Genomic DNA, 23,292 nt, shown 5'->3' with positions numbered 1-23,292 from the left:
TACGACACGGTACAAAGAGGCGGCGTTCTGTAGTTGACCTTTCCTCGGGCTGACCGCCTCTGTGCGCTTCCACAGATTTATTTAGCAGCCCCGTCGCCTCTCTGCCGCGCTCGGTTAGTGCGGACCGCCACCCACGCTTCCGTTAGATCAGCTTCTGCACCCCCCCCCCTCCCCCACCGACTTTCGTCCCCGCAAAGCTGCTGCGCGCCATCGTGAGCGTCGAGACAGCGCCGAAGCGTGCACATTGCGAGAGCGCGTCGGAGCGTGCATTCTGGAGCCGTCATTGACGGCCCCTCCTGAGCAGTTCTGTGCAGGCGCTGTCGAGCGCCGTCTTAACTCGGGAGCGACGATTGTGTCGCCAATGTGCGACCATCCGTGCAGCCGGAAGGAGATCGCTTTATCACCTGCCCAAAGGTTACGACAGCTAAACTCGGCGTCGGACGGGAGAAGAGCATTGGATCGGACAGAACGCACAGCGTGGCTGCGGCGACAAAAAAAGATACAAATAGTCTTCAAGAACGTGTAGACTACTACCGGCATGTACAGTAAAAATTCGCTACAACGAAATCGCCTTATTAGAAATCTGGCTTTATACGAAGGGTTTCATGGTCTCCACTGAAGTGCGTACTTACACCCGTTTTAAACGATATATTGCTTACAACGAAGTCAGTTTGATATCCCGAGGTCTTCGTTAACGACGGTTTATTGTAGTACGCTTCTTGGCCTCAGACGATACGCCCCCACCGAGAGGAAGAAGGTTGAGGGGTGGAGGGGCTTCATGACGTACTTACAGACACATTTTTCGCTGAAGCTACGCAAACCTCGCATTCTGTAAGAAATAAAAAAACTGTGGTTTATTCTTCTGTCATAGGAATCGGTAAAACACGAAAGTGAAATGTGCAGCGAAATCTGCAGTTGAGCATGATTTCCGGGTCGGCTGCTGCCTTGTGGGTGTGCTTGGCGAGCGACGTCCTGCTGGCGGGTCGCTTCGGCAAAGGTGTACATGGTGTTATTTCCGTGACGGATATGACGTCAGTGAAATCTTGGTGTATCGCGGCATAAAACACTTTCGTGTTAAAATATAAAACCCGAAAACGAACAACTTTAAGTATAACGTTCTGATGATGATGATGATGATGATGATTCCTATTGGTTTCCCCTTTGAAGCGGGGTGATGACATGTCATCTTACCAAAAAGGACTAATATAACCATGTTTTACACTCTTGGTTTAATACTAGCGCTGCTTAGGGCAGGCACTAAGCTTATTAGGCCCGAAATACTTTCTTTTCCCTGTTACAGGTGGTAACTGTCCTAGGCAATATTCCCCTCTCTGCTTTTCGTCCACCAGCATTCTAATCTTCTTTTCGTCCCCTCGACAGCCTTGAAGTTAACTTCCTCTCTGATACCCTTAAATCCTAGGGCTTCTGGAAGCCCAATATTCCCTTCATGTAGATTTGGATGGATACCCTCACATTCTAACACTGTGTGCAGCATAGTTTGTTTCTTTTCCGCAGACCACACATACCCCGTCATTTTGTGAATACTTCCCCACAAAACTCTTAGTTCGCAGGCAACCTGCTCTAGCCTCAAAAAGCAAAGCACTGCCCTGGGAATTATCGTAGAAATTTTCTTTTCTGATGTTCATCTTCTCAGCCCTGTACATCTCTAACGACGTTTTAGCTTCCATTTTTTCCCTCCATTTATTCGTTTCAATCTGCCTTGCCTCTTTTTTGGTTACTTTGGCTGTTTTGGATTCCCCACTGTTCTTTCCGTATTTCATCGTTAGTCTTCTAGTCTTTCTTAACCACTGCGTGTCCACGCTTTTCAAGTATAGGTACCTAAAAACCTTAGCTGCCCACCTTCGTTGATCCATTGCCCTCAACCTCATCTCAAAGCATATTTTACTCTGAGCTTCTCTAACTTCAAACGACGCCCAGCCCATATCTCCCTGAACTGCTTCGTTAGTTGTTTTTCCATGCGCGCCTAAGGCCAAACGTCCTACGCAAGAAGACCCTGTGTGCAGTGGTGCACCCTTTACAGGCCGCTTGCTTTTTTGCACTGGCGTCACTTCCGTGACGGATATGACGTCAGGGAAATCTTCTTGTATCCAGGAATAAAACACTTTCGTGTTAAAAAAGAGCACTAGATTTCTGCGTTCCGGGGTTCAAACATAGCCCGCGTGCCGCGTGTGCTTATGAGCAGAGGCACACCAGGCACGCACAATTTCCAGCTGCAGAAAGCCCGCTGCTGTTTTGTCGCCAAAGTCGTTGAAATACTGCCTTCGCAGCGTGCGCCAGGCAGCACTGCCCGCAATTCGAGCGACGAAGTGGGTACAGTTTCGCTCTCAGAAAAAGGCGTACGGCGCAGCGAGCCCCAAGCAACGGCCGGCACTCCGCAGATAGAGCTGCTTCGGTAAGCGGCTCGACCTCCGAAGGGGCAGCTATAAATACGGCAAAGCCCCGATGGCTCCGCCGTTTCTTCGCGCTCAGCAATGACCGTCCGATAGGGCAACGAGAAGGGGCTCTCTCCTTTATATATCTACGACGGGGAACCGCTCCAACGAAATGAAACCACTGGTGCCGAAACAGCCGCCACGGATGTGCAACCAGTCACAATCGGACGCCAATTGTTTTCCCGGTAAGACGTAATAATACAAGGAAAATCTTCACGGAGACTTCCAAATAACTTTCGTGGTACACCCCAGTTCAATATCATAAAATTAGACGTGCTAAAAGCAAGAGGGTTAGCCACCCCCCTTCGCAATTCACTTGCACTCAGCATGTAAATGATGTACGTGTATACATTTAGAAACGCCCTTATATAAATCCAGGGCCAAATATTTTATCCTATCACTGGAAGAAGTGCCGAGCACACAAACAACGTCGGGCAGTGACGGGGGTCTTCACATCAAGCGGCTCCGGGTTTGTTTTGGAGTATAGCCACCAGTGACCTGTCGCGTTACGACAGGCGAGCGGTCAGCTTCTCCGATTAAGCAGTCCCGGATAGACGTCGTGATGGGCAGTCGGAAGGCTGCCCTCGGGTGAGAAGCGCCATAGGAAGACCCGCGACTAGCTAATGATTGCGTCCTGCGGGCAGCACGGCATACCCATAATCGTGGAAGTCCAATGAGCTGGCGACGCATTTGCATCTGGCCTTCTAGTGCGCCCTCGGTGGAGATCAGGGCGGCCACATTGACGGGGATCAGTGTTCGGACGCCGTGTATGTATTATACGCGTGGGGGTGACGCACCCGCGAAGGGCGACTCCCACGCGTGCGCGTAGATCTGCTCACTTGAGTGCGCGTAAGAGGAGGCCCGAGGCTGAACACGAGCGATCGGCCTTCGCCGGCACGACGTCCTTTCTCCGGGCAGCGCGACACGGGCGATGCAGGCGTCGCGGTTGTGTGACAAGGGCGGCCTCGGGCACGGTGAACACTCGTCGCAGGCCTCCTTTTCATCGCTGATAAGCGCCACTCAACCGAATGCCTTTTTTTTTTCTTCTTCCTTGTACGAGTCTGCGGGAGTCCATAACGGCGCCGCCCAGATGCCTTTTGTGGGGATGGCATACACAAAGCCTGCACGCCCTCGAACGATGCATTGAAAACGTACTTTAAATGAAATACACGCTTTGGAGAAATTCGTCTCTTCGTAAGTTTCTATAGCGCAAGGCCTTGCAGGTCGCGAAACATTTCGCGATATTTGTACAGTTGTGACTGGATTCTGGGTTGAATTAACCACGAGTATACATGGGTCCTACACGATTGGGTCCTGTAGGGCCCATACGCGTGGCCCATACGTGGCCCATACAGGACCCATACGTATGGGTCCTGTAGGACATGGGTCCACAGGATTGGGTTGGGTCTGTGGACGGGCTCACAGACGAACGAGTCGAGTGAGAGCGACTGCAGTGTGCGCCCAGTGCCAACCAAGTTTCCGTTTCCGGCGCCGTCGCGATAATCGTAGCATTGCCTTGTCGATGTGCGAGTAATAAACCTCACCCATCGTCAGGTATAATGCAATGCGCTTCGTTAGTCACGGCTGCTTGTCCCGCGAAAAAAAAAAAAAAGCGGAACAATAAAAAAAAATGAAAGCCTATTTCTTAAGAGGAAGATTGTTAAAATGCGAAGCTTTCTCCCATGCAACCTCAGTCAAAGTCAAAGTCCAAAATCCGAACTGATTTGACCGTGTCCGATTGGCGCAATCGGATAGGCGTCGGCTTCATAACTCAACGGACCCAGGTTCGATTGCCACCGCGGGAAGCGTTTTTTTCTTGAGGCGCTTGACGTGCCTTTGTGGAAACCCATTGAGGAAGTTGGCTTTCCTGCAGTGCGTTTTGGGCGTAGCGATTTGGATTTTGGTCTTTGGACTTTGAAGAAATTGGCTTTCACTCAGAGAAAGCTTCGAGTTTCAACCATCTTTCACTTCATCCATGCAAGATCATCAACCTCGTCAGAGAAAGTTGGCTTTCCTGCAATGCGCTTTCGGGAAGCGTCGCCACCAGTGAGGCTTACAAAGCTTCGCTTTGAAAAGAAGAAATTAGAAATACCGTCCTTACTCAAGATGGGACAAGGCCAAGTCACCAACGTGGGGATGGTTAGGAATACAAAAGGTTCCGACGAACACACCACTAAGAGCTTCGTTGTACTATCACACACGCCACTAAAGCTCGAACCGGTGCGCCCCCGGCGTAAAACAAGACCACGTTACGTACAAAAACTGCTTCCAAACACCCATGATTTAAGTATGAAATGGAAAGGCAGAGTTGTTCACGAAGCTTAGCCGAGTAGGGTGAGGCTGTGCCGCGGCGTTTCTGGGTGTCTGAATAGCGTAACCACCTACCGGGTCTGCCCGGGTTGTATTTCGTCCATTTTTACAAATTACCGCCCGTAGGTCGACCGTACTCGCCAGAAAAGCTTCCTGGCCACACCCGAAAAGTGTTTACGCGGTCGGTTTGAAGCGAGAGAATCGGCTTAACCCAGCCATGCGCAGACGGAAGTCGGATATAATTAAGATGGACGACATTCTACGCAGAAAACGTCCGCGATTCGAGAGTGTGTCAGCATGGCTGGAAACAACAATGCTCCGCATGCATAAATCATCGGCCGTTGGACAGGGCGGCTGCAAAACAGTGACAGTAAGTAGACAAACGGACAAAATCTCAGCGAAAATCTAGGACCCCAACTGCTGCTCGGAGGATTCCTTCGCTTTTCTTTTATACAAATGGCGACACCACGCGGAAGACGCTCTCAGAGATTGAAATCCACCGGGGATACGTCAGTTCCACCCAACCGAAAAATTCACATAGTCTCTCACGTCTTATTCCTAAAACGAGTTGAAGGCGGAAGCCTGCGTGGCGACGCATTGAATACATGGTTTACTTTATTTCACGTTCTTTTTTTTTTTTCCACATTCTAACCCGCCGTCGACACACCTTTCTTGCTACCCGACCTGTCTATTTTACCGGCAACCCTTATTTTGACGTCCACGAGATTTGCCTTGTCTTCCACATTTTACAATTAATTAGCCTAATTTGCTTCGCTGCTTGTGCTTCGTTCCCTAGTTCAGCTGCGTTCTTTCGCTCCCTTCATCTGCCGTGTACTCGGGTAACGGCCGGCCACCTCTCGCTACAGCCGAGTTTAAGCTCGAGCTGTAGATTGCCTTGTGCTATGGAACGCTTCCGAATGAGAATTTTTTATAACGAAGATGTCTCACGCGAAGTTCTGGCCGACATGGCGTGGTTGCGCCGACAAAGAATCGCATGCGCTCACTCCAGAAATACCCTGTAGCTCTCAATCTAATGCGGGTACCTTGGGGAAAAAAAGCATACTGAAATTGGCCGCTAAGAAGACTCTATCATTAAGCTGAGTTTCATTCGCTTGTCACAATTAGCGAGTCTACAGCGAAGTTGTAGGCGTTACAGAATTCCCGTCTGCTGTCACTAGATGGACAATACGGAGGGAGTACATATGGATGGTTACAGAAAACGGCCGTAACTCTTGTGTTACCGAAACTACGCAGAAAAAAAAATACATGAGAAATAATTTAGAATTCATTCAGGGAAGCTAAGTGTATGAGTCTTTATTCGATAAACATAGTAAGTCACCATATCATAAGTCACCACAAGTCAATACAGTTACCCCCAAACACAGCCTCGCATAGCGTTCCATCTTCACAGTAGAGGAAGGGGTCCAAAGTGTTTTTTTGTATTTTTGATTTTTATTTCTTGGCAAAACCAAGGGGAGGCTGAGACTAAAGGCGGACGTGGCCTGACAGGGGCCTCAGCCACCCGATTTACAGCGTACATAATAACACGTCTGTTCACAAATTTAAGCATAATAGCACAATCGTAATAGAGAAATAGCGCAAAGCAAAGTCATTACTACATTTCCTGTGTATTATACAAAGCATAGGTCTAAAATTCACAGAAGGATCACAGTGTACACATAAACCGGCTTTTGTTGAACGACGTTAAAGGTCAACTGAACGACGTGACATATAAGGAGCCGCCTCGCCTTAATAAACTTCAGCGATTTCAGGGGCCAAGCGCTGTTCTGATTTATCCTACCGTGGAAAACCGCCGGTGCATAAGACGAATACACCAGGTGCCGCCCACCTATGCACAAACCGATTTCCGCAGTTGCTGCAACTGCTGCCGGCAAACTACCCACCCCTGAAAGTTCCGCACTTCGCACGATAATACGCTCGCACATTTCGCGTTCCTGCTTCCTCGCCCCGAATAATTTACGCACGCCGTGTCTTGGGCGCGGTAATCGCGACCGATGCACGGTCGCGCAGCTGTTTACGACTCCGCCTCAGTTTATTATTTAGGGGCCTTAATTTCCGGGTTTGTGCGAGGCAATGTAAATAAATGACTCCACCCACCCGCCAAGAACAAGGTGCACGGTCAGAACACTAAAGAAGTGTGCACGACGCGGGTCTTATTTCGCACGCCTCTTCCAAGCTCCGGTGCAGGCCGCAAAATTGAAGACGTCAGAAGTAAAAGCGGCCTATGATCGATTTGTGTCGTGCTGCGAAGCTCCCCTTTGTTTCCCTCTGCGTATCACCCTACCACCCTCCTCATGCACACAACACAAAGTAAAAAAAAAAAAAAACTTAGACGGACGCTACAAACCACCTGTGTTTATAACTTGTGTCTCGCGCACACGTGCCAGACCGGTTTTTCGCGCACAAATTCGGAGAATGTAATGAACGGTCCACAAAACGGATGGCGGCACTGAGCTCGGGCTAATTAACTGCTTTGTACGGGAGCGCGCGGTGCGTGTTTCATGGTAAACTGACCACTGCAGAAGAGGATCTCCCCAATTCTTCTTCCCTTGACTCCATGTTGGGAAAAATAAGTTTTTTCTACTCTTCTAAGACCACTCCATCTTCGTCCACTACAACTGTGCGCGATTATATGGACATGTGAGCCGGCTTTAGTTTTCGCCTTCAAGATCCTTTGAGGTTTCTTAACGCTTACAGAACACTGACGGATAGCGCGAACCTTGCGAGTACGGCGAAACTGAAATTGCCCTACTGTATAAGCCGCGTGATACAACTTGTTCCTATTTTCTACATGTGAAACTAAGTAAATAGAATTTATGAGCCCACACCGATCCACTGATTATTCAGTAATTATGGAAACTATCGGTAGTACTATCCGTAGCACTATCGATAGTTATGCACCGATACTATGGGACTACAGATGGTAAAATAAAAAAGGCCAAGTCGTCAGCATACACCAGTAGTTTCAGTTCGGTTCCGAGGTCATTAAAACTCCGAATGTTACTGCACCGGAGCACACTGCGACATAAAGGCTCTAAGTGAAGAGCAAAACTGTGGTTGATTCCTCTGTCATAGGAATCGGTAAAACACGAAAGTGAAATAAATGTGCAGCGAAATCTGCAGCTGAGTATGATTTGCGGGTCGGCGGCTGTCTTGTGGGTGTGCTTGGCGAGCGACGTCCTGCTGACGGGTCGCTTCGGCAAAGGTGCACTGGCGTCATTTCCGTGACGGATATGACGTCAGTGAAATCTTGGTATATCCCGGCATAAAACAATTTCGTGTTAAAATATAAAACCCCAAAACGAACAACCCAAAGTATAAAGCACTCTTTAGAACTAAAGGTTGCTTCCCCGCAAGAAGACCCTGTGTGCAGGGGTGCACCCTTTACAGGCTGCTTGCTTCGTTGTACTTGCGTCACTTCCGTGACGGATATGACGTAATTGAATTCTTCGTGAATCCCGGAATAAAACACTTCCGTGTTAAAAAATGTAATGGTAGCGGTAGAAGAATAACGTTACTATGAAGTGGTACCTGCGCGGTGTACCAACATCGCTACCAGCAGAACACGTGTTCTCAGGCACTGGGAGGATAGTTTCAGACGAGGAGGAGGAGTAGATGGGCAAGAAATTTGACGTACTTGTGTTTCCTCCTAGAATGCCTGGCGGAGCGGACACATGATAAGCAATAAGCCACACTGTTCAGTTACAGCGGAAAGGAAGCCGTTGTGAATGCGTTGCAGCGATTTTTTATTGCTTTTTGAGATTTCGAAATAAAAAAAACATCAGCGACTAACTGTCGGCACGATGTTATAACACTAGTTGGTTTTGGAATGCCAATACAGTGATAGTCATATATTTGGGATTTGAACTATTACATAGATTACTTCATTCACCTAAGTTGTTCCTCAAACTGCATGACCTGAGTGATACTGATAGTCCGTTGTCGCCATTTTTTAATAACAGTATCGCTATCTAAGAAATACCAAACTATCGATAGCACTTTGTCATATAGCAAGCGTTAGCGAACTCTCAAGAGCACTATCAGAATCCTTTCTGGACTAAATATACCGACACTTTTGAATCGCGGTTGTTCAGTGATTAGGGATAAATGCGCAACCTCGATTAGGATTTTTTTCTGCGCCGCAAATTCTAGGCCAATATTCCGAAAATCACGAGACTGCGCAATAAAAAATAAAAAAAAAAACCACTGCCGCACAATAGGCCCAAACGCCATAGCCTTGAAGCGTGGCCCTGCGAGAGAGAGAGAGAGAGAGAGAGAGAGAGAGAGAGAGAGAGAGAGAGAGAGAGAGAGAGAGAGAGAGAGAGAGAGAGAGAGAGAGAGAGAGAGAGAGAGAGAGAGAGAGAGAGAGAGAGAGAGAGAACGATCTTTAATGAAGTCTGGCGATGTTTACCGGGCTAAAATGCCTAATGTGCTACGCCAGTTGATGAAGTGATGAAGATGATGGCGATGATGTCCAAGAACTTAATGCGCACAGAAAGGGCGAGTTATTCACAGCGACTAATCTAGACTTGTGTGTTGCAGGTACTCTATCAGAGCTTTTGTAGCCCGTAAAGCACGTTTGGGACGAGTCCATGGTCAAGTGCAGCCAGTGCAGGTTTGCGGGCAACTGGCACCGGCGTTGCAACACCTTCTCGAGCCAGTCAGTGCGCAGTCCCATCCGGGGCGAGTGACAGGTGATCGGAAGAGCACGGACAACACCTCCTGGCATGGCGCCGCGAAGGATGGGTCGCGCTGACGACGCGTGACAGGAGGAATTGGAAACGCGTGGGATATGGCACGTTACCGGAAGAGGGAGAGCAGTTTGCGACGGCGACATCGATGAGAAGGGGGATAAGTGTCAGTGCTGAGGCGGATATATATATAACGGATGAGCACTCCGGCAGGAATGAATGGACGCAGAAGTCAAGCGACGGACCGCCCCGTTGCAGGGGGTTTGGATTGGCGTCCCGGTTGGATTGCGATGCCGGGGACTTCGGTGAGAGTGCCCTTGGCGCGTTTGATGGTGGGGTCTGTATTTACGCCAAGTTCAAGGGCGCGAAGGCCTTTGAGTTGCCGGGTAGATGCCGATAAGGTCGTGGGTTAGCAAAATGGCGGCGGGGTCCCACCGGAGGAAGATTAGAAACGCATGAGGGGCACAAATAACATCGTTACCCAACCAGAACGAACGCCGATTAGTTCGCCAGCGTTAGGAGGGTCCAACGCGGTGGCTAAATGGTAAAGGCGTTGTGCTGCTGCGACCAAGAACGCGGGTTCGTGTGGAGGCCGCTTTTCTGATTGAGGCGAAAAGCAAAAACGCCCGTGTGTATCGAGATTTCCACACACGTTAAAGATCCCCAGGTGATCAAAATTAATCCGGAGCCATCCACTACGGCGCGCCTCATAAAATGTGCAATTTAGGCACGTTAAAACCCATAATCCATCACTACGTGGGTTCAACAATGCAGCGGCTCACGCTCACTCCCGAGATCTTGCTCGCCGGGCACTGCAAGAGGACGACGAGAGGACCAGACACCCACTTATTACATATGACATCACCCAACACTACATGGTCACACGACGCACCTTCCCGCCACGGGCATAAAAATTAACAAAAGAGCAACAAGTCACCCCCCGAGAACTTCAAACAAACACATTTCCACATCCCGCACGCCTACACGCCATTCACCCCACATTATACTACCCCCTGTGCAGGCACTGCGGCAGCCCAGCAAAGCTCTTCCATTTGGTTTGGCCATGCCATTCAAGCCCAGACTTTCCACCAATTCTCAATCCTGCATACGAGCAGTGTGAGAGTGAACTTGCCAGCTCGGACCTTAGTAAGCAGCTTTGGCTCGCTGAAAGGGCGAAGACGGCAGGCCGCACCAACGGGGTCCTGGACTGAGGACCCCGCCCACTTACCAGCTCGATCTCACTGTTAAATTCTCCTCGTCCTCCTCAACCACAAGGAATCTCTGCGTGTACTCCGAAGCTCCCGCTAGAGCGAGAGTACAGCGGAGAAGGAAGAGCACGCACGATGTCGGCACGCTCAGCAGCGCCTGCGCTGTGGGGGAGCGCGGCGGACGTCTGGAACGTGGCTCGGCGCACGAGTGTAACCGTGTAAGTGTGTACGTGCGAACGCGGCCTCCCGAAAGAAAAAAAAAATCATTGCTCTCCCACTGTGTGAAGAAGGACGATGAAGAAGCGAAGCTGGGCGCAGTGGAAGAAGTGCACGAAACGAAACACGTCTCTTGGTAATTTGCGACTGAGCATAGCGCTGCCTAGCCAATTATCCGAACGAAACTCGGAAGGGCTGCAGTTTCATTCTAGGGGACAAACACGGAGCTGTCCGTTTCCCACCAGCGTCGTAGGCACCTGAATGTCTAACACACAAATCCAAACCGCTCGACCAGAGGAAAGCAGTCAGGTCACATCGGGCCAGGAGAATGGGTATGTCATCGGTGAGTGCGTGCACTCTCCTCCCCCCCCCCCCCCCCCAAATGCACCCATAAAAATGGCAAGGGGGGAAGGGGTGTTATAGACGCCGCTCGTGGCGGCTCGAAAAAAGGTGGCGATGGTGGAGAAGAGAATAAAGTGAGGCTGTAGCCATGCTCTCTTCGTAAATGGTCGTGCTTCACTGCGCAACGTACAATGTGGGAAAGCCAGCTTTTGTTACAAAGACCAAGCTGACACCGATCTCTACAAAGTCGGCTTCAACTCTAAAAACAAATTTGCATGGCTGGCAAGAGATCTTTCCAGGGGAAATATAAGGGAAATGTAATACGTATTACACTAAGACCTCCGCTGTTATTTATTTTATTATTTTTCATACGCTGAACACGGTATCCGAATTTTCGTTCCACACGGGCGCGGCGCAAGAATTTGGTGATTATAGGTATACAGCGTAGCTGTAGAAAACCGTCTGATGCAAAAGCGTTCAAGGCAAAAAGCTAGATACAAAACATTCAGACAAGTCGCCAGTTTAGCACCTCAACTTCCGTGCCACGTACGTACAAAACTTGCGAGCACCTCGTTTGCGCAGTTACCTTTTAATTGCGGAAAACCGCATGCGTAATTTAATTCTATTCAACGCGTGCACGCGTGCTAACTACATACGCACCCTCTTCACTGCACGTTCCAACCGCAAGGTCAGCCCAGACACCGCCAGCTAAAGTATATGCTGCTGCAAGTAGCGATAAAACTCGTGACGCATGACAACGCCGTAAAACCACGTCTATCGGGCCGAAGAACAAATTAAAGAAACGAACACGCCGCGAAAGCTGTTTTCCCCTACCTGCGGCCCAAAATGAGATAACACCATTAAGGAGACCCACTGCCTTTGGTTGGCCGCGGAGGAGAAGAGGCCGCACTTCAGCGCAGCGGCGTTATAGTGCTATAAATAAAGGCACGCACTGAGGGGGCTTCCACGAAACGACGCTCAGACATTCAAATTAGATAAGCCCGTCCCGGGAGACGCTTCGTCACACTTCACGCTTGGCCGAGCGGTTTTTACGCCGGTTCTGGTGAGCAGTCACTCCTGCGCCCCTCCCGCAGTATAAAACCGGCCGTGATTCGAGTTCACATTCGCCACACAAGCGGTGCAGCGAGCCAAGTCGAGCGTGCAAGCCGTGCTCGGAGCCTCACGTGACTGGCCTCAACGGGGTGGAACGTGACTCAAGTGCACCACTGGGCACCTTCTCCTTGCAACACAGTCCGGAGCTAACTCAATCAATCAATCAATCAATCAATCAATCAATCAATCAATCAATCAATCAATCAATCAATCAATCAATCAATCAATGAAAGGAGAAGAAGTCCCGCGAAACGTTTGCCAAACGTTCGCTCCGCATCAGTGAGTTATCTGTTGAAGTTGCTTAGTTGCAGCTATAAGCAACTTTTACGCTTTGTCGCGACACATATAATTGCGGAAGTAATTCACAAATGTCCAGTTTGGGGACACTCCATTCCGCGTACGTTCGAACTTTATTTCTACAAAGGTCCTAGGCCTAGATCCAGCACGTAATAAATTGTAAAATGGAGATGATGGTCGAGTCAGAATGCGGCGTTCCCAGACGTTATCTTGCATGCGAATAGCTTTGCTAATCTTAAGCCTAGAGATTTGCACAAAGTTCTTCCGCAGCGTTGGTGTTAAGAGTAATCAAGCTTGCTCCACACACGCGTGAATTATCACCCGTATAAAGCCGCTCTGCTAGGTTTGTAAAAGCAGCATGCGACGTCACCGAATATGACTGAAGTAGCACCACTTCAACCCGCGCCAGAAGAAACTCCTGACAACGCCCACCAATGAAACACGCGAAAATCTTAAGCTCCCTGGTCACGGTATGCGTGGGCTCAAAAAGAGGAGGCTCACTTCACCATGCATGCGGTGTAATTTATCGCTGATGGCCGACCATGACACGACGAAGGCTTTCTTACAACCTCCCAAGCGAAACATGTATATAATTTAGACACGTGTGCCAACACATATATGCACCCCCATCAGTGCATGCTGTACAGCGCAAGAAAGCAACGCTGCCGAACACCGCCCCTATACTGTCGAAGCATCGACGGTGCTCTATTGTGAAGTCGACATTACAGGCGTAGTCGATTGCTCATCAGGGAATCGGCGATTATACGTAACGGCGGTTAAACGTACCGTAACTGCAGTGTCAGTATTAATTGTTGTATTCCATGACGTGTCATTGCCCATCGTCGCCTATATGCCTTGTAATGGCCTCCGGGGCCCCGTCAGGCTGCGTAATGCACCTTTTAGCCCTGGAAGCTTTTCCAGCTTGTCTCTGGAATAAAGATATATTGACTGATTGATTGATTGAATGAATGAATGATACACCCGCTATTGGTTAGTTAAAAAGGGGGCCCGTGCACAACGACGCATTATTATCACCAACTGACGTTGTGATCCTACCATTGAAAAGAAAAAATCCCGGGCCATCTCCACTAACGCGAAACCTGCACATGCAGTGTATAAGTGTATATAAGTGTATATAGGTGCATGCAGTGTATAAGTGTATACCACTTGGCGCCTTGGAGTGCTCCGGAGTGTTCTTTTAAGGCCCAACCACATGCACGCGTAAAATCGACGTACTCGCGCAACGACGTACGCCTGCGGCGACATACGCCGCTGTCTCTACGCCGACCTACGACGTAGGAGAGGGCTAGTAACCACATATTGCCGCAACGCGCGCGTAAACCAATGCGCTGGGCAGTATGGCTCGACTACCCGGGACTGGGCTTTGTGGCGACCAGTTCAACTACATTTTAACTCAAATAAAACAAATAATGCCTATTCTCACAAAAGTACGTATATTTAATAGAGAAACAACTAAAAAAGTTCTTGGGACATTAAAAAAACGTTAAAGATTAGTATGCATACTTGTCAGGCACAAAACCCTCCGCTACATTTGGCGTAAACTGCCTTGCTCCCATAGTTGCTCGTTGCTTCGCGTGTTTTGTCCGGTTGTTTGGTCTCCGTATTTTACAAATTACTTCGTTTTATCGCATAATTAATAATGAAGTTAGCTTATTTATCAATTCGCTGTCTTGCTATGCGACCTGACCGCCGATAACATCACCGCCAAAGGTCTACGTCAACACCGTGCGCCCGAATGTTTGCGCCGATATCTGGCGGGCTCTGACTTGGGCGTAACAAGCGCGTACCAATGCATTCGGCGTACGGCGGAGTACGCCGGTTCCTTACGCGCTTACGCCGGTTTACGTCGTTGCGCGAGTACGTCGGTTTTACGCGTGCATGTGGTTGGGCCTTTAGTGCGCGCGCGTTACGTTCTAGCGCGAGGCGTTGGAAAAAGAGTGTCCCGGTGATTTGGTACAGTGACTACATGATACTAAGACGACATGCGACGACGACGACATGAGTCGCCGACAGCCTGAGCCCCTAAGGAGCTTCGCCTTTAAAGACAATTAAATGTAAAAGGCGCTGCGTGGAGGGTTTGGGTGGGGAGAAGGGCCAGGAGAACGATACAGGCATCGTCTGCTGATTAATCAGCAGTCTAATTTAAGCCACAGAAGCTTTTTTCCCGAGTGATAGTAACTGATTAAACAGGAACCTCATATCGACTTTTCAGTATCATGAAATCTCTCTCTCTCTCCCCCTCAGTTCTAGCGCGTTGCTGGCAGTTATTGAGTTTCATCACACTGCAAGAAAACACCTTAGCCCCATCGAAGTACGCGAAATGGCCCGCTGAATTTGGGTTTCCCCCGGCAACTTCACTGCGAAAAACGAAAGGTCGTAGCGCGCTCTTATCTTCACAACACTACCCCTGACGACCAGTATGCAGGAACCGCATTTGAGGGTTACTACAACTCGTACGAGCCCTCGTAAGCAAACGCGGTGATGGAAATGCGAGTCGGGTTCCCTGGGATCGCCGAGGACCCACGCGACGTTTTTATGCTATGCGCTCGTATATTTTTAACAGTGCTGCTGGGCACGCACGCAGCCGCACGGAGAGCGCAAGGCGCGCCAGCTATGCCAGAGGGGACGGATGAACGCGCTGCCAAGATTAGGCGTGTCACGCAGGAGGCACTCGGGACGACCCGACTCCTATTTGCAACGGCTCTTATTAAAGCGAAGCTCTCCATGTTTCACTCATGGCGTCTGTAATCCACCTCAAAACGCACGGCAGGAAAGCCAACTTCCACCTGTAAAGCGTACTCTGCCTCAAATATACTCTTTCACAGGTGAAGCCTGCTTTAGGTTTTCGTATCAGCAGAAGAATCCACCACGACAAAGCTTCGCGTTCAACCATCGCTGTCGTTAGACGGAGGGGTGCATCATTTTATTTGCACCGGCTCTCCCTCTCTGCACGCACGCATGCACACCTTTTGTTAACGATTTCATAAAAAAAAGAACACTCGCGTATACATTTGCTTGGAATTCATGGTTAAGAGGCTCACCACGGAAAATTAGAATTTATAGGAAGACTCTGCATCGCGCTTTTTCAATGACCTATTTACTCTGGCCTACGTTACTGCTCTCCACGTTGCGATTTTCTTCTTTCAGGAGCATGTCCTCATCCTGTGAACTCCCATTAAAGGATGAGTTAATGGCCAGAACGAGCAAACACTTCTGCTTCCTCGCCCGCAAGCCAACAACGAACAAACAAGGCATTATTTTCATAGCAAACGGAGGTTTTTCCGGTAGGCTGCAGTTCGTCTTAACGGGAGCCTACAGCAAAGCCTGAGTCGAAGCCAAAACAAAGCCAAATAGTACAGCACAGCACACACTACAGCGTATACGGTTTGTATACAATAAAGCATCTCTTGAAACGGCGTTCCAGAGAAGCTTGTCAGAATGTCCGTGCCTGAAAAGTCCTTGTATATTTACCTCCACTTGAGCGATGTTTCGGACAGTAAAAAAAACACGCATTTTGCGGCACCAATGTGAGACGAATTTCTTCGAATACGGTGGTCAGAAAACACCCACACAGTGGCCAGGAAGAATATGGCTCGAAGATTGGCCCCGCGCCCGACACAGCCTTTCTGTTCGCCCCATTACATCGTCCAATCTCGCTTTTATGACAGTCTACAGAGGCCCAACACGTTTCGGGACCCGATTCGCTGCCAAGTCGCCTCTACGCCAGCCGGGTTACACAGCCGCAGAGAGCGCACTCCGAGTGCACTCCACTGGCCGTCCGACGAAAGCGCTCAGACTGCGGCCCACCATCACATTTGCTAAAAGTAGATTTGCGTAACAGTGCGCCCTTCATCGCGGCCACTTTGCTCTCGCAAACAAATCGCACGGAGAAAGGAGAGCGGGGAAGAGGAGGGGAGGAAAGATGGGAGCGGGGGGGCCACAGCGGCTGAAAACTCGCCAGAATCTGGGCAAAATAAATACGCGTACAAGAAAGAGCGTAGATGCAAGAGCAAAGGGACGACAGAAATGCGCGAGCGCGCCGTCGAACGAGCATTCCTCTGCCCGCGGGCTAAACACTCGCGTCCCGAGAAGACACTCGACAGGCATGTAGCTTATCGAGTGATGGCAAGCTACGCAGTACAGTGCATGTGCGCAGTTTACACGCCACTTCAGAGATTGCTCCCAGCTCGTATAAACTATGCAGACCGCCTCGAATGGGCAACAACGACCCTCCATCCTCTTAAAAAGGAGCAAAGAAGGAGAAAAGAAAGCAGCGGCGGCGGTAGCGGGATGTCAGGAAAGTTATAACCGGTGCAAAACCGCTCCAAGCTTGATGCGAGCGCGCATGCGCACTGCTAGCCTGCACGCGTTCGCTCGAAGCAGGCACGCGCACAGTGCAGTTCGCGAAATAAAAAAAAACTCCCAAGCATTTCCCCGAGGGTGAACATGGTTAAGTGCGAATGCACGGGGTGATGCTATGAGGGGGAGTAAAGTTAAAATCCGTTGGCATTCGCCCGTGAGCGCGCGCGAGCCGACCCACGGAGGTCTGGCAGTTTATCGCTGCATATATAGGGGGGTACGCCGCGCCGAGCGCGCCGAGCCAGGTGGCTGAGAGAGGAGGCGAGCGCAAGGGGAGAGGGACAGCGGCGCACGGCAGCTGCAGCCGAGCGAGGGGGAGAGGAGAGAGTGTGACGTCACGGTGGAGAGAGAGGCGCGCGGCAGCTGCTGGGGAGAGGAGGCGCGCTGTGACGTCATACCATGACGTCACGGCGCGAGGAGCGGTGCGGGGAGCGGCGCGCACCCGCGCAGCCACGGCGAGGAGGCGGAGCGAGCGCGGTCACGTGGTGAAGTGACGTCACCGCGCCGTTGCTACCGACGCTCCTCTCCGCTCCACGCCGTTGCTAGGGAGAGGAGGACTGCGGACGCCGCCGCCGCCGCCGGCGGTGGAAGGTTTGGGGTCGCTTATAAAGTGCATTGGCACTTAAAACGCCGAGCTTCGTATTCGCCGGCTAGATGACACAAACGGCGTGACGTAAGTCGGCCCCCCGTTCGAGGCGCGTGATCGCATTTACGGCGGGGCCCAATTTCCCACGCAGACATCCTTCTGACCGGCAAGCTTTGTCTGGCCCGGTCGAGTGGTTGCCTAATGTGCGGAGCGCGTGTTTGAACGAGTGTTTCATCGGGCCCGTTGCGGTGGCCACCGGAGAAGGAAGGGGGTAGGAAGCCGGTAAGCGGACGCGACGAGGCGAGAGCCGCCGACGCAACGTTTATGTACACACGGGGACGGCGACGCCGACGGAAGGCAAACACGGCGCTGAACGAAACTGCGCTGACGCGCGCCTCCTGCGCGCGCGCGTCCCGCTCTTAATATTGGGTTACTCGGTCGCCGGACTTCGCCCCAGTGCGCGGCCGCGTCTTCCAACGACGGCGCGCGGCGTAGAGTGAATCTGAGTGGCGCCGAGCGCAGCTGCTGCGGTCAGGGACTGCTTTCGCGCTAAACCAGCCTTGGATAACTCAGCAGGCGCTGTCGTGATTTCGGTCTGAAAGCTTGGCGTGCGTGTATACAATATAGGCGAAAAATAGAGTAGGACAAGCGTTGCAAAAACAACGTAGTTCACTGGCGTATCGGCCAATGTATTTGCTTTCATCAGAGTGAGATCGCTTTCCCTTTCTCTGCCTCTCTCTCGTCGTCTATATGTGTGCAAAACAAATGTGATAAAAGACAGGAAGCAATAGCTTATGTTAAACCGACAAACCAAACAGCGTCAGCACTGTATTTTAATGGCTACCGTTCTGCCTATCTACCCACCCACCGCTAAAAAGTTAGGCCAGCATAGTCTAGACGTCTAAATTCATTGTGTCGTTCATTGCGATAGGTCAAGTGAAGTTGTAAGCTGAAGTTACGATTTCCGAATCACTTTATTACGATGCCACTACCTCGCGGACGGGCGCGTGGGTTCCATCTGATGCGTAGTCCTCGAACGCAGCCAGAAGGAAGAAGTTATTCGCTGAATATATGCGGCCGTAGGGGGTGATTGGAAAGGCCGTCGTGATGTCAGCTTTTCCGCCTTGATTTCGCTGAATGAAACAAAGGACCGGCATCTTAGTCGGCGAGGAAATAAGCAAAGAGCGCTCAAATAAACACGAGTGGACGCTGTATACGAGTTGCGCGGAAGCCCGTGGGAATTTTCGAAATACGTTCGCATAATTTACAACGCTGAGTGGGTAACATTTGAGTTGCACGCGTGCCGAGAATGCAAAGTTACGGAGCGCCGACTATTCTACATTCGGAACGACCGTTTACATAGTCGGGTGGCGTCCGCATAAAGGGCGAACGACGCGGTGACCTTTGCCGCGGCGACGGGCTGTGTTGCTCGCAGCAGCAGCGGCGGCGGCTCCAAACGCAGCGCAAGCGGAGCGCGGTTCCCCGAGGTGCATCAGTTCTCCTTTGGAGAACGAAAGGCGGAGGATGGGAGGCCTTTTCTCGCGCACCGGGGATCAATCAACGACACCAAAGAAAACGGGCAGCGTCTGTTCACCGCCGAGTTTTGAGCAAAGCGCTGCACACAGCGTCTCGATTCTAGGCGCAGACGTCTCGTGATTGATAGGGCGCGCGTTCTCGCCGAGGGCTTGTTCGCGAGCGTCGTCGCGACCCAGCGCGCACGCGCTCCGTGTCAAGCACGGATAGATGGAGTCCGTCGCCGTGTCTTCTCATACAATGGCCACTAGGCGAGGCCCCGCTCCGACACTTTGCGCTCACCGGTATTCCGACAGTTCCGCATTTAAACACCTCGGTGTGCTGCTGGTTCTAACCGTTTGCTTCTCCGCTGAAATAGACTCGTGTGAGTATAGAGAAATAACGCAAACCACGCGCTGGTTTAGCCCTACGGGGCCAACTTCCGTCCCTTTGTAGTCTACGTACATCCGCGTTTAAGCTGATGCTGCTCCATCCATCTCCAGTCCGCAACGCAGACGGAGAAGGAATGTGTTTACTCCGCCGCGTGACTGACACTGCTAGCAACGCAATGCGGCATTCGATTTTTTTCTCTTTTTAAGGCGTCGGGTGGAAAAGTTGTCGGACCTGCGTGACGTATTCCCTGACCGCCGAGTGATTAGCGTCAGCACAGCAACGCGATTTGAATGCACGAGCTCGCCGGAGCGATTTCAAGCCTCGGAGACACCATTTTCCGATGGAGGCGAAATACAAACACCCTTAAGTTTCCTACTAACGTCAGAGCAGCGAGTGATAGGGCATTGTCTACCTTCAGGTAGATTCTACTCCCAACTGCGCTGGCCGACACACGACTGTCCCGCGCGAGGGAGCATGACACGTTGAACGTTCTCCTCGGGAGGCGCATCGCTCTGAACCGCCACTGCACCTCGTGAGGAGCCGTTTCGCGAGCAGCCCAATCCCAGTCGTCGATTCGGGATCACGCGAATGCCGCGGTGCCCCAATGGACAAACCGGTCGTACACTTTATGGTATGAAAAAGTTACCCTGCGCGCTCTGGAAAACCAGGCGGTGTATAAAAATAGGTTGCCATCCAATTCGGCCCGCCCACGCCCTGCTCGGCCTTGTCCGTATACTTGGCATCGTAGCAATTACCCCGACCTCACTCAGAAAAACAGACGTTGTTCCCTAGGGACCTGCAGTATGAGAGACCGTCCTGACTGACGCCATCCAAGATGCCGCATCTAATGGCAGCAGCCTGATCACGGTCACGCTCTGAAACTGGCTCAGACATATTAGCCGGGACATGAACCGTTTCGCTATTAGATAATGCATGTTAAGTTATCTGGGCGCGGCTGGGCAATGTGACCTAAAAACAGTCACAGAAAATACGCATGCTGCAAAAGGGCCGGGCATAAGCTGCTTTCGTCCCAAACACAGCGCGATTTTCGCCCCCTCTGAACATAGCTGTACTTTGTTACGGAACAGGAATGCCGGTCGGCTGTATATCGAACAGGCGCGAGTTGTGCGGTAATTCCTTCTGTCATCCTACCAGGAAGAAGGGTTTGAATGTTGACGACCCTACGTATCGGGCTGCAGTGACATGTGTATACCACGCCGGTAAGGTGAAAGCATATCCAGAGACTGCCAGCGGCAGCTGTAGAATGAAAAGCACATGCCTCTGAGTGAATGAAGGCCGCGCACCTTCAGCACGAATACGCGTTGACGATGCGAAGGTCATATTCGCCTGCTCCCGCGGCTGGTTTTCGCGACACTGAGGATATAATGTCGAGTCATGGAAAGATAATCTCTAAAGAGCAGATCTAGCTCTCTCCCCCTCTTAGGCTAAACGCGGAGCTGAAAGTAAAACTAGAGTTCCTCAGCACATCGCATGGCAAGCGAGCACACTGGCTGTGGCACTCCCGTCTTGCCAGCCGGCGACACTTACGCAACAGTGAAACCACTTAGTTTGTCAGCAGTGACGGGTGGGGGTGCAGAGCCCGCTACAGTGAAGAGGTGAATGAGGCGGAGCAAGAGACGAGACTGCTGAGAGAGCGATGACGTCTAACCACCACGCAGAAAGAAGCAGCAACGGCAGCAGCGCGGGAAATTGGCGTATACAAGCACGAAGTAAGGCGGTGTTGGCCCACGGGTCCGCAAAGTGCTGCGCGGCCATGCAAAGCGCGCGGCTTCCGCCGTGGCTTAATCCCGCTGCCGCCAGCGTGGCGCACAGTCGTCCAAACAGCGCGCGACAAGTTCCGTCGGTCGCGTCCCACGGGCAAAGTTTATTTTTCCCCGGAGCCGACATGGCATAAAGCAGCTGCCGTCCAGCTGCTCGCGTTCCCCCAGAACGGCGGACAGGCTAAATATAGGAGGGCATCAGCGCCGAAGAATTCCGTACGCTACCCCCGCGCCCCGTACACTCACTGCCCACGCGACGACGTTCCTGCCGCTTGCCTTCTCCCGTTTCACTCGCCGAGCTTCTTCTCTTCGGAAGAAACGGAACAAGAGCCACAGACGCAGCGACTCTGCGACTGGGCCAAAGAAGTTGCGATAAGACAATGTCTAAACACCGCAGCTCGGAACACGCTCATTCTGACTACCAGGCCTGTGCGCATGCGCTAAAATGCAAAACTAACGAGCAGTAACCGCACTGTACTTGTCGCCGAAGATCAGCGAGTCCATTTCGCTTTTAAATGGCAGACAGTTGTCGTGCCATTTGCATAAGTACGTGCCATTAAAAACAGAACCACGGCGGCCATGGCAATGAGGGGTTTAAGTGCAGAGAGCGTTTAACACTGCAAGCGATTTGGCAGGTAAGAGCTTTGCCGTGTTTAGGTAATTAGAAACTGTCAAGCAAGCGAGCCCAAGTTTGCAAGTTTTGGCGACAAACTCTCTTCACGATTACTGCCAATCATGCCAAGCATACATAGTTAGCAGCAAGTGAACGTATTGCCCAATCATGAATGCATACTGTGGCGGGCGCTCCTTTCTCATACGTGATAAGCAAGCGTTTGCTGTTATGGGGTTCGGCAGTCAAGTAAAAAAAAAAGTAAAATCAAGACATTTTAAAGCGAAGCTTTTGTGTTCTCAGTGATAGCGTTGTTGTAACCAGGACGCACTGCAAGAAAACCAACTTTACACAATGAAATGGCACATTCTGATGATTATGGTGATGATGAAGAAATACGATTTGAAAAAAAAATTTCACCATCTTCCCGCAGGGGAACCCTGAGTAGCATGCGAAGCAGGCATCGGGTCGATTCAAGTGGCCATTAGTTTTCAGTTCGCCGTTTCCGTGAGGTTGAGGTACGTAGCTGCCGTTATATTTACCGTTTGGTTTCCATGGTAACTACCACACCTTTCACTTCCCGGAACTACGAAATGGGAAACTGCGTTGACCCCATGGCTGTTTCGCATACTACTGAGGGTTCCCCTACGGGAACATGATGTAATTTTATTGGAGGGGGGTGGGGGTGTTAAAGTGGAGAGGCATTAGAGAGAGAGAGAGAGAGAGAGAGAGAGAGAGAGAGAGAGAGAGAGAGAGAGAGAGAGAGAGAGAGAGAGAAAGATAGAGAGAGAGACGTTGTACGTGGTATGAGTTTGTTTTCATTTAGGCATTATCATCATCATGTTGAACGTAGGTGACGTCGAGCTGTGGTTGGCGTTCCGCTTTGATTATGACCGCCTTATGGTCTGTGACATGTAAAGCCAAGGGCTGCTGTAGTGGATGAACCCTAAAGTTGCTGAAGATGAGGTCGATGCACGTTCCCCAGATGGATGGTTGTGGGCTGCTTGTAATCACGGCCGGCCGAGACTCGCCGACGCACGCCGCTGCCGACGACGATGAAACGTCGAAGGCGCGTGAAGCGTGCTCGTCTCGTGCCGGCCCAGGAAGACACCGGCAACACTGTCGCTCCAGGAGCCATAGAAGGGACGGGGCGTTCAGCAAGCCGAGCATGCGCAGTGGGGGTGTGGACGGCGCAACAACGACAACGACAAGGGAGGGACATAGCCCCGACCATGATACGCTTCGCATCTAAAAAAAAAAAGTTTTCCGTGGTCGGTATGGATCCTGGGTCCCTCGCGCTATGAAGTCGACGTCTATCCCATTGCGCCATAATCGCACACGGGTCGCTCAGCGTTTCGTTTTGGTTCGTTGTGCGGGCG

The 23,292-nt window shown here is 51.1% G+C and overlaps 1 protein-coding gene across 3 annotated transcripts in view; it reads right to left on the bottom strand.

Moving 5' to 3' along the window:
• Positions 1-23,292, bottom strand: part of LOC144169969 (adenylate cyclase type 1-like) — a 178,907-nt gene that overhangs the window by 53,400 nt on the left and 102,215 nt on the right. The window lies entirely within an intron of this gene.

This window comes from Haemaphysalis longicornis, unplaced genomic scaffold (genome assembly GCF_048455015.1).
Source record: "Haemaphysalis longicornis isolate Haplotype H1 unplaced genomic scaffold, Haemaphysalis longicornis Haplotype H1 scaffold_2, whole genome shotgun sequence".
NCBI classification, from domain to species: Eukaryota; Metazoa; Arthropoda; class Arachnida; order Ixodida; family Ixodidae; genus Haemaphysalis; species Haemaphysalis longicornis.
The sequence above is the reverse complement of the archived record's forward strand: the minus strand, read 5'-3'. Positions and strand labels throughout refer to the sequence as shown.